Source organism: Delphinus delphis, unplaced genomic scaffold (assembly GCF_949987515.2).
Source record: "Delphinus delphis unplaced genomic scaffold, mDelDel1.2 scaffold_30, whole genome shotgun sequence".
Taxonomy (NCBI): Eukaryota; Metazoa; Chordata; class Mammalia; order Artiodactyla; family Delphinidae; genus Delphinus; species Delphinus delphis.
In genome coordinates this window covers 593066-603848 of record NW_027192651.1, presented here as the reverse complement: position 1 = coordinate 603848, position 10783 = coordinate 593066, and positions in this window count along the sequence as shown.

The window sequence follows — 10783 nt, the reverse complement described above, 5'->3', positions numbered from 1 at the left end:
CCAATCCTATCACTGCTGCGTTTATGCCCCTGTACACATGCTTGATTCCCCTTCGGAGACATAGCAATCCATAGGTTTTAAGATACTTACTAGTCAGGTACATTCTTAGGCGTTTAATATGCGGTGTTGAGTCCATTTCATTGAGCAAGGAGTAGCTCTTGTCTATTCCATATTTGGCTTAAGGAACTTTATCTGTGCTCATTTCAATCTCTGGTTTTATGCAGCACCCCAACTCACCTTTCCCCTTAAGCAAGCATAAGTTGGTTTTCTAAATTTGAGACCCTGTTCTGTTTTGGAATGCAGTTCCTGTGTAGCCAAGTTTACATTCCGTGTATTACTGATATCTTATGATGTTTCTTTTTCTGTGTGACTTATTTCAGTTAGAATCATCGTACCTGAATCCACTCATTATGCTGCTACGGGCCTGATGACATAGATTTCATTGCTGAGTGATACTGCATTGTACGTAAGTACCACAAGTTCTTTATCCATTTTTCACTTTCTGTGATATTGAACTTGTACGGTAAACGAGGTTCTTGTAAACAGAGGCGTCCCAAACTTTGGGGTGGCTGTGTCTTTTTGATTTTAATTTCCCTAAGCTATAGGACCATAAGTGGAAGTGCCCTAGGCTCTGTTGCTTTGTTTTTTAGATGTTTCAGGAAACACCATACACTTCTCCCGAGTGTCTGTTGGCAATTTACATCCCGCGCATCAGCATAACAAGGCTCCCAGTTCTCCATGGCCTGTCCTGCCTTTCTGGATTTTACACTTTATTCAGATGGCCCTTTTGACCGGGGGGAAGTGAAACTTCATTGTAGTGCAGATTTCCTTTGCAAGCTTGCTTGGTTGGCTAAAAAGTGCGTATGCGTTTTTTCCTGAATATATTCAGGAAAAAACGCATACGCCCTTTTTGGCCAAGTGCATCATTGTGGACGTTCTGCCGCTTTTCCTATGCTTTCAATGCAATTCCAGTCTACCTCCTGAAATCGGTTTCCTGCAATTCTGCCCCGCTTTCAAGTCCTCTTGGCAGCCTTACTTCAGTCTATTTTTGGACGATAGCTGTCATTTATAACTCTGCAGGTTTGTGAATTACAGTGCCCCTGAGCTCCTTTCTTCAACTCGCTTTCTTGTGAGCTGGCCGCAACACCGCAGGATGGCTTCAGGCGCTAATCTGGTTCCTTCACGGCACGCTGAGCCTTTGGTTAATTCCTCTTCCTGGTGGGAAATGAGAGTTAAATTTGCCCGTCCAGACACCTCCAGCTAGTCTCTCATTGGTTCTCGCTATTCCTGTTCATCTTCCGCAGAAATTGCAAACTGGGCCAAACAGGAGGTTAAAGGCGCTGACTCTCCAAGTGGGGAGAGTGTTACTAAAGCGTCTGGAATGTTGCACCCGAGTACCAGGGGAGGAAAACTGAGACATATTTGAACACGTCTCCCGATCACATGGTTGATCATACTCTGGGTTCCACATGCATGTTTTAGCTGAAGGAAGAATACCTAAAACCTGGGTAGTTGAAACCCGTGGAATGGGTACCATGCAATATGACTTCAAAGGGTCTTCATTTGCTCACCGAACCTCTCCAATCCTATCACTGCTGCGTTTATGCCCCTGTACACATGCTTGATTCCCCTTCGGAGACATAGCAATCCATAGGTTTTAAGATACTTACTAGTCAGGTACATTCTTAGGCGTTTAATATGCGGTGTTGAGTCCATTTCATTGAGCAAGGAGTAGCTCTTGTCTATTCCATATTTGGCTTAAGGAACTTTATCTGTGCTCATTTCAATCTCTGGTTTTATGCAGCACCCCAACTCACCTTTCCCCTTAAGCAAGCATAAGTTGGTTTTCTAAATTTGAGACCCTGTTCTGTTCTGTAATGCAGTTCCTGTGTAGCCAATTTACATTCCGTGTATTAGTGATATCTTATGATGTTTCTTTTTCTGTGTGACTTATTTCAGTTAGAATCATCGTACCTGAATCCACTCATTATGCTGCTACGGGCCTGATGACATAGATTTCACTGCTGAGTGACACTGCATTGTACGTAAGTACCACAAGTTCTTTATCCATTTTTCACTTTCTGTGATATTGAACTTGTACGGTAAACGAGGTTCTTGTAAACGGAGGCGTCCCAAACTTTGGGGTGGCTGTGTCTTTTTGATTTTAATTTCCCTAAGCTATAGGACCATAAGTGGAAGTGCCCTAGGCTCTGTTGCTTTGTTTTTTAGATGTTTCAGGAAACACCATACACTTCTCCCGAGTGTCTGTTGGCAATTTACATCCCGCCCATCAGCATAACAAGGCTCCCAGTTCTCCATGGCCTGTCCTGCCTTTCTGGATTTTACACTTTTTTCAGATGGCCCTTTTGACCGGGGGGAAGTGAAACTTCATGTAGTGCAGATTTCCTTTGCAAGCTTGCTTGGTTGGCCAAAAAGGGCGTATGCGTTTTTTCCTGAATATATTCAGGAAAAAACGCATACGCCCTTTTTGGCCAAGTGCATCATTGTGGACGTTCTGCCTCTTTTCCTATGCTTTCAATGCAATTCCAGTCTACCTCCTGAAATCGGTTTCCTGCAATTCTGCCCCGCTTCCAAGTCCTCTTGGCAGCCTTACTTCAGTCTATTTTTGGACGATAGCTGTCATTTATAACTCTGCAGGTTTGTGAATTACAGTGCCCCTGAGCTCCTTTCTTCAACTCGCTTTCTTGTGAGCTGGTCGCAACACCGCAGGATGGCTTCAGGCCCTAATCTGGTTCCGGCACGGCACGCTGAGCCTTTGGTTAATTCCTCTTCCTGGTGGGAAATGAGAGTTAAATTTGCCCGTCCAGACACCTCCAGCTAGTCTCTCATTGGTTCTCGCTATTCCTGTTCATCTTCCGCAGAAATTGCAAACTGGGCCAAACAGGAGGTTAAAGGTGCTGACTCTCCAAGTGGGGAGAGTGTTACTAAAGCGTCTGGAATGTTGCACCCGAGTACCAGGGGAGGAAAACTGAGACATATTTGAACACGTCTCCCGATCACATGGTTGATCATACTCTGGGTTCCACATGCATGTTTTAGCTGAAGGAGGAATACCTAAAACCTGGGTAGGTGAAACCCGTGGAATGGGTACCATGCAATATGACTTCAAAGGGTCTTCATTTGCTCACCGAACCTCTCCAATCCTATCACTGCTGCGTTTATGCCCCTGTACACATGCTTGATTCCCCTTCGGAGACATAGCAATCCATAGGTTTTAAGATACTTACTAGTCAGGTACATTCTTAGGCGTTTAATATGCGGTGTTGAGTCCATTTCGTTGAGCAAGGAGTAGCTCTTGTCTATTCCATATTTGGCTTAAGGAACTTTATCTGTGCTCATTTCAATCTCTGGTTTTATGCAGCAACCCAACTCACCTTTCCCCTTAAGCAAGCATAAGTTGGTTTTCTAAATTTGAGACCCTGTTCTGTTTTGGAATGCAGTTCCTGTGTAGCCAAGTTTACATTCCGTGTATTAGTGATATCTTATGATGTTTCTTTTTCTGTGTGACTTATTTCAGTTAGAATCATCGTACCTTAATCCACTCATTATGCTGCTATGGGCCTGATGACATAGATTTCATTGCTGAGTGATACTGCATTGTACGTAAGTACCACAAGTTCTTTATCCATTTTTCACTTTCTGTGATATTGAACTTGTATGGTAAACGAGGTTCTTGTAAACGGAGGCCTCCCAAACTTTGGGGTGGCTGTGTCTTTTTGATTTTAATTTCCGTAAGCAATAGGACCATAAGTGGAAGTGCCCTAGGCTCTGTTGCTTTGTTTTTTAGATGTTTCAGGAAACACCATACACTTCTCCCGAGTGGTTGTTGGCAATTTACATCCCGCCCTTCAGCATAACAAGGCTCCCAGTTCTCCATGGTCTGTCCTGCCTTTCTGGATTTTACAGTTTTTTCAGATGGCCCTTTTGCCCGGGGGGAAGTGAGACTTCATTGTAGTGCAGATTTCCTTTGCAAGCTTGCTTGGTTGGCCAAAAAGGGCGTATGCGTTTTTTCCTGAATATATTCAGGAAAAAACGCATACGCCCTTTTTGGCCAAGTGCATCATTGTGGACGTTCTGCCTCTTTTCCTATGCTTTCAATGCAATTCCAGTCTACCTCCTGAAATCAGTTTCCTGCAATTCTGCCCTGCTTTCAAGTCCTCTTGGCAGCCTTACTTCAGTCTATTTTTGGACGATAGCTGTCATTTATAACTCTGCAGGTTTGTGAATTACAGTGCCCCTGAGCTCCTTTCTTCAACTCGCTTTCTTTTGAGCTGGCCGCAATACCGCAGGATGGCTTCAGGCCCTAATCTGGTTCCGGCACGGCATGCTGAGCCTTTGGTTAATTCGTCTTCCTGGTGGGAAATGAGAGTTACATTTGCCCGTCCAGACACCTCCAGCTAGCCTCTCATTGGTTCTCGCTATTCCTGTTCATCTTCCGCAGAAATTGCAAACTGGGCCAAACAGGAGGTTAAAGGGACTGACTCTCCAAGTCGGGAGAGTGTTAGTAAAGCGTCTGGAATGTTGCACCCGAGTACCAGGGTACAAAAACTGAGACATATTTGAACACGTCTCCCGATCACATGGTTGATCATACTCTAGGTTCCACATGCATGTTTTAGCTGAAGGAAGAATACCTTAAACCTGGGTAGTTGAAACCCGTGGAATGGGTACCATGCAATATGACTTCAAAGGGTCTTCATTTGCTCACCGAACCTCTCCAATCCTATCACTGCTGCGTTTATGCCCCTGTACACATGCTTGATTCTCTTTCGGAGACATAGCAATCCATAGGTTTTAAGATACTTACTAGTCAGGTACATTCTTAGGCGTTTAATATGCGGTGTTGAGTCCATTTCGTTGAGCAAGGAGTAGCTCTTGTCTATTCCATATTTGGCTTAAGGAACTTTATCTGTGCTCATTTTAATCTCTGGTTTTATGCAGCACCCCAACTCACCTTTACCCTTAAGCAAGCATAAGTTGGTTTTCTAAATTTGAGACACTGTTCTGTTTTGGAATTCAGTTCCTGTGTAGCCAAGTTTACATTCCGTGTATTAGTGATATCTTATGATGTTTCTTTTTCTGTGTGACTTATTTCAGGTAGAATCATCGTACCTGAATCCACTCATTGTGCTGCTAAGGGCCTGATGACACAGATTTCATTGCTGAGTGATATTGCTTTGTAAGTAAATACCACAACTTCTTTATCCATTTTTCACTTTCTGCGATGTTGAACTTGTACTGTAAACGAGGTTCTTGTAAACAGAGCCGTTCCAAACTTTGGGGTGGCTGTGTCTTTTTGATTTTAATTTCCCTAACCTATAGGACCATAAGTGGAAGTGCCCTAGGTTCTGTTGCTTTGTTTTTTACATTTTTCAGGAAACACCATACACTTCTCCCGATTGTCTGTTGGCAATTTACATCCCGCCCATCAGCATAACAAGGCTCCCAGTTCTCCATGGCCTGTCTTGTCTTTCTGTATTTTACACTTTTTTCAGATGGCCCTTTTGACCGGGGGGAAGTGAGACTTCATTGTAGTGCAGATTTCCTTTGCAAGCTTGCTTGGTTGGCCAAAAAGGGCGTATGCGTTTTTTCCTGAATATATTCAGGAAAAAACGCATACGCCCTTTTTGGCCAAGTGCATCTTTGTGGACGTTCTGCCTCTTTTCCTATGCTTTCAATGCAATTCCAGTCTACCTCCTGAAATCGGTTTCCTGCAATTCTGCCCCGCTTTCAAGTCCTCTTGGCAGCCTTACTTCAGTCTATTTTTGGACGATAGCTGTCATTTATAAGTCTGCAGGTTTGTGAATTACAGTGCCCCTGAGCTCCTTTCTTCAACTCGCTTTCTTGTGACCTGGCCGCAACACCGCAGGATGGCTTCAGGCCCTAATCTGGTTCTGGCACGGCACGCTGAGCCTTTGGTTAATTCCTCTTCCTGGTGAGAAATGAGAGTTAAATTTGCCCGTCCAGACACCTCCAGCTAGTCTCTCATTGGTTCTCGCTATTCCTGTTCATCTTCCGCAGAAATTGCAAACTGGGCCAAACAGGAGGTTAAAGGGACTGACTCTCCAAGTCGGGAGAGTGTTAGTAAAGCGTCTGGAATGTTGCACCCGAGTACCAGGGGAGGAAAACTGAGACATATTTGAACACGTCTCCCGATCACATGGTTGATCATACTCTAGGTTCCACATGCATGTTTTAGCTGAAGGAAGAATACCTTAAACCTGGAGAGTTGAGACCCGTGTAATGCGGACCATGCAATATGACTTCAAAGGGTCTTCATTTGCTCACCGAACCTCTCCAATCCTATCACTGCTGCGTTTATGCCCCTGTACACATGCTTGATTCTCTTTTGGAGACATAGCAATCCATAGGTTTTCCGATACTTACTAGTCAGGTACATTCTTAGGCGTTTAATATGCGGTGTTGAGTACATTTCGTTGAGCAAGGAGTAGCTCTTGTCTATTCCATATTTGGCTTAAGGAACTTTATCTGTGCTCATTTCAATCTCTGGTTTTATGCAGCACCCCAACTCACCTTTACCCTTAAGCAAGCATAAGTTGGTTTTCTAAATTTGAGACCCTGTTCTGTTTTGGAATGCAGTTCCTGTGTAGCCAAGTTTACATTCCGTGTATTAGTGATATCTTATGATGTTTCTTTTTCTGTGTGACTTATTTCAGTTAGAATCATCGTACCTGAATCCACTCATTATGCTGCTACGGGCCTGATGACATAGATTTCATTGCTGAGTGATACTGCATTGTACGTAAGTACCACAAATTCTTTATCCATTTTTCACTTTCTGTGATATTGAACTTGTATGGTAAACGAGGTTCTTGTAAACGGAGGCGTCCCAAACTTTGGGGTGGCTGTGTCTTTTTGATTTTAATTTCCCTAAGCTCTAGGACCATAAGTGGAAGTGCCCTAGGCTCTGTTGCTTTGTTTTTTAGATGTTTCAGGAAACACCATACACTTCTCCCGAGTGTCTGTTGGCAATTTACATCCCGCCCATCAGCATAACAAGGCTCCCAGTTCTCCATGGCCTGTCCTGCCTTTCTGGATTTTACAGTTTTTTCAGATGGCCCTTTTGCCCGGGGGGAAGTGAGACTTCATTGTAGTGCAGATTTCCTTTGCAAGCTTGCTTGGTTGGCCAAAAAGGGCGTATGCGTTTTTTCCTGAATATATTCAGGAAAAAACGCATACGCCCTTTTTGGCCAAGTGCATCATTGTGGACGTACTGCCTCTTTTCCTATGCTTTCAATGCAATTCCAGTCTACCTCATGAAATCGGTTTCTTGCAATTCTGCACTGCTTTCAAGTCCTCTTGGCAGCCTTACTTCAGTCTATTTTTGGACGATAGCTGTCATTTATAACTCTGCAGGTTTGTGAATTACAGTGCCCCTGAGCTCCTTTCTTCAACTCGCTTTCTTTTGAGCTGGCCGCAACACCGCAGGATGGTTTCAGGCCCTAATATGGTTCCGGCACGGCACGTTGAGCCTTTGGTTAATTCCTCTTCCTGGTGGGAAATGAGAGTTAAATTTGCCCGTCCAGACACCTCCAGCTAGCCTCTCATTGGTTCTCGCTATTCCTGTTCATCTTCCGCAGAAATTGCAAACTGGGCCAAACAGGAGGTTAAAGGGACTGACTCTCCAAGTCGGGAGAGTGTTAGTAAAGCGTCTGGAATGTTGCACCCGAGTACCAGGGGAGGAAAACTGAGACATATTTGAACACGTCTCCCATTCACATGGTTGATCATACTCTAGGTTCCACATGCATGTTTTAGCTGAAGGAAGAATACCTTAAACCTGGGTAGTTGAAACCCGTGGAATGGGTACCATGCAATATGACTTCAAAGGGTCTTCATTTGCTCACCGAACCTCTCCAATCCTATCACTGCTGCGTTTATGCCCCTGTACACATGCTTGATTCTCTTTTGGAGACATAGCAATCCATAGGTTTTACGATACTTACTAGTCAGGTACATTCTTAGGCGTTTAATATGCGGTGTTGAGTCCATTTCGTAGAGCAAGGAGTAGCTCTTGTCTATTCCATATTTGACTTAAGGAACTTTATCTGTGCTCATTTCAATCTCTGGTTTTATGCAGCACCCCAACTCACCTTTACCCTTAAGCAAGCATAAGTTGGTTTTCTAAATTTGAGACCCTGTTCTGTTCTGTAATTCAGTTCCTGTGTAGCCAAATTTCCATTCCGTGTATTACTGATATCTTATGATGTTTCTTTTTCTGTGTGACTTATTTCAGTTAGAATCATCATACCTGAATCCACTCATTGTGATGCTAAGGGCCTGATGACATAGATTTCATTGCTGAGTGATATTGCTTTGTAAGTAAATACCACAACTTCTTTATCCATTTTTCACTTTCTGCGATGTTGAACTTGTATGGTAAACGAGGTTCTTGTAAACAGAGGCGTCCCAAACTTTGGGGTGGCTGTGTCTTTTTGATTTTAATTTCCCTAAGCTATAGGACCATAAGTGGCAGTGCCCTAGGCTCTGTTGCTTTGTTTTTTAGATGTTTCAGGAAACACCATACACTTCTCCCGAGTGTCTGTTGGCAATTTACATCCCGCCCATCAGCATAACAAGGCTCCCAGTTCTCCATGGCCTGTCCTGCCTTTCTGGATTTTACACTTTTTTTAGATGGCCCTTTTGACCGGGGGGGAAGTGAGACTTCATTGTAGTGCAGATTTCCTTTGCAAGCTTGCTTGGTTGGCCAAAAAGGGCGTATGCGTTTTTTCCTGAATATATTCAGGAAAAAACGCATACGCCCTTTTTGGCCAAGTGCATCATTGTGGACGTTCTGCCTCTTTTCCTATGCTTTCAATGCAATTCCACTCTACCTCCTGAAATCGGTTTCCTGCAATTCTGCCCCGCTTTCAAGTCCTCTTGGCAGCCTTACTTCAGTCTATTTTTGGACGATAGCTGTCATTTATAACTGTGCAGGTTTGTGAATTACAGTGCCCCTGAGCTCCTTTCTTCAACTCGCTTTCTTGTGACCTGGCCGCAACACCGCAGGATGGCTTCAGGCCCTAATCTGGTTCTGGCATGGCACGCTGAGCCTTTGGTTATTTCCTCCTCCTGGTGGGAAATGAGAGTTAAATTAGCCCGTCCAGACACCTCCAGCTAGCCTCTCATTGGTTCTCTCTATTCCTGTTCATCTTCCGCAGAAATTGCAAACTGGGCCAAACAGGAGGTTAAAGGCGCTGACTCTCCAAGTGGGGAGAGTGTTAGTAAAGCGTCTGGAATGTTGCACCCGAGTACCAGGGGAGGAAAACTGAGACATATTTGAACACGTCTCCTGATCACATGGTTGATCATACTCTGGGTTCCACATGCATGTTTTAGCTGAAGGAAGAATACCTAAAACCTGGGTAGTTGAGACCCGTGGAATGGGTACCATGCAATATGACTTCAAAGGGTCTTCATTTGCTCACCGAACCTCTCCAATCCTATCACTGCTGCGTTTATGCCCCTGTACACATGCTTGATTCTCTTTCGGAGACATAACAATCTATAGGATTTAAGATACTTACTAGTCAGGTACATTCTTAGGCGTTTAATATGTGGTGTTGAGTCCATTTCGTTGAGCAAGGAGTAGCTCTTGTCTATTCCATATTTGGCCTAAGGAACTTTATCTGTGCTCATTTCAATCTCTGGTTTTATGCAGCACCCCAACTCACCTTTCCCCTTAAGCAAGCATAAGTTGGTTTTCTAAATTTGAGACCCTGTTCTGTTCTGTAATTCTGTTCCTGTGTAGCCAAGTTTACATTCCGTGTATTACTGATATCTTATGATGTTTCTTTTTCTGTGTGACTTATTTCAGTTAGAATCATCATACCTGAATCCACTCATTGTGCTGCTAAGGGCCTGATGACACAGATTTCATTGCTGAGTGATATTGCTTTGTAAGTAAATACCACAACTTCTTTATCCATTTTTCACTTTCTGAGATGTTGAACTTGTACTGTAAACGAGGTTCTTGTAAACAGAGCCGTTCCAAACTTTGGGGTGGCTGTGTCTTTTTGATTTTAATTTCCCTAAGCTATAGGACCATAAGTGGAAGTGCCCTAGGTTCTCTTGCTTTGTTTTTTAGATGTTTCAGGAAACACCATACACTTCTCCCGAGTGGTTGTTGGCATTTTACATCCCGCCCATCAGCATAACAAGGCTCCCAGTTCTCCATGGCCTGTCCTGCCTTTCTGGATTTTACACTTTTTTCAGATGGCCCTTTTGACCGAGGGGAAGTGAGACTTCATTGTAGTGCAGATTTCCTTTGCAAGCTTGCTTGGTTGGCCAAAAAGGGCGTATGCGTTTTTTCCTGAATATATTCAGGAAAAAACGCATACGCCCTTTTTGGCCAAGTGCATCATTGTGGACGTTCTGCCTCTTTTCCTATGCTTTCAATGCAATTCCAGTCTACCTCCTGAAATCGGTTTCCTGCAATTCTGCCCCGCTTTCAAGTCCTCTTGGCAGCCTTACTTCAGTCTATTTTTGGACGATAGCTGTCATTTATAACTCTGCAGGTTTGTGAATTACAGTGCCCCTGAGCTCCTTTCTTCAACTCGCTTTCTTGTGACCTGGCCGCAACACCGCAGGATGGCTTCAGGCCCTAATCTGGTTCCGGCACGGCACGCTGAGCCTTTGGTTAATTCCTCTTCCTGGTGGGAAATGAGAGTTAAATTTGCCCGTCCAGACACCTCCAGCTAGTCTCTCATTGGTTCTCGCTATTCCTGTTCATCTTCCGCAG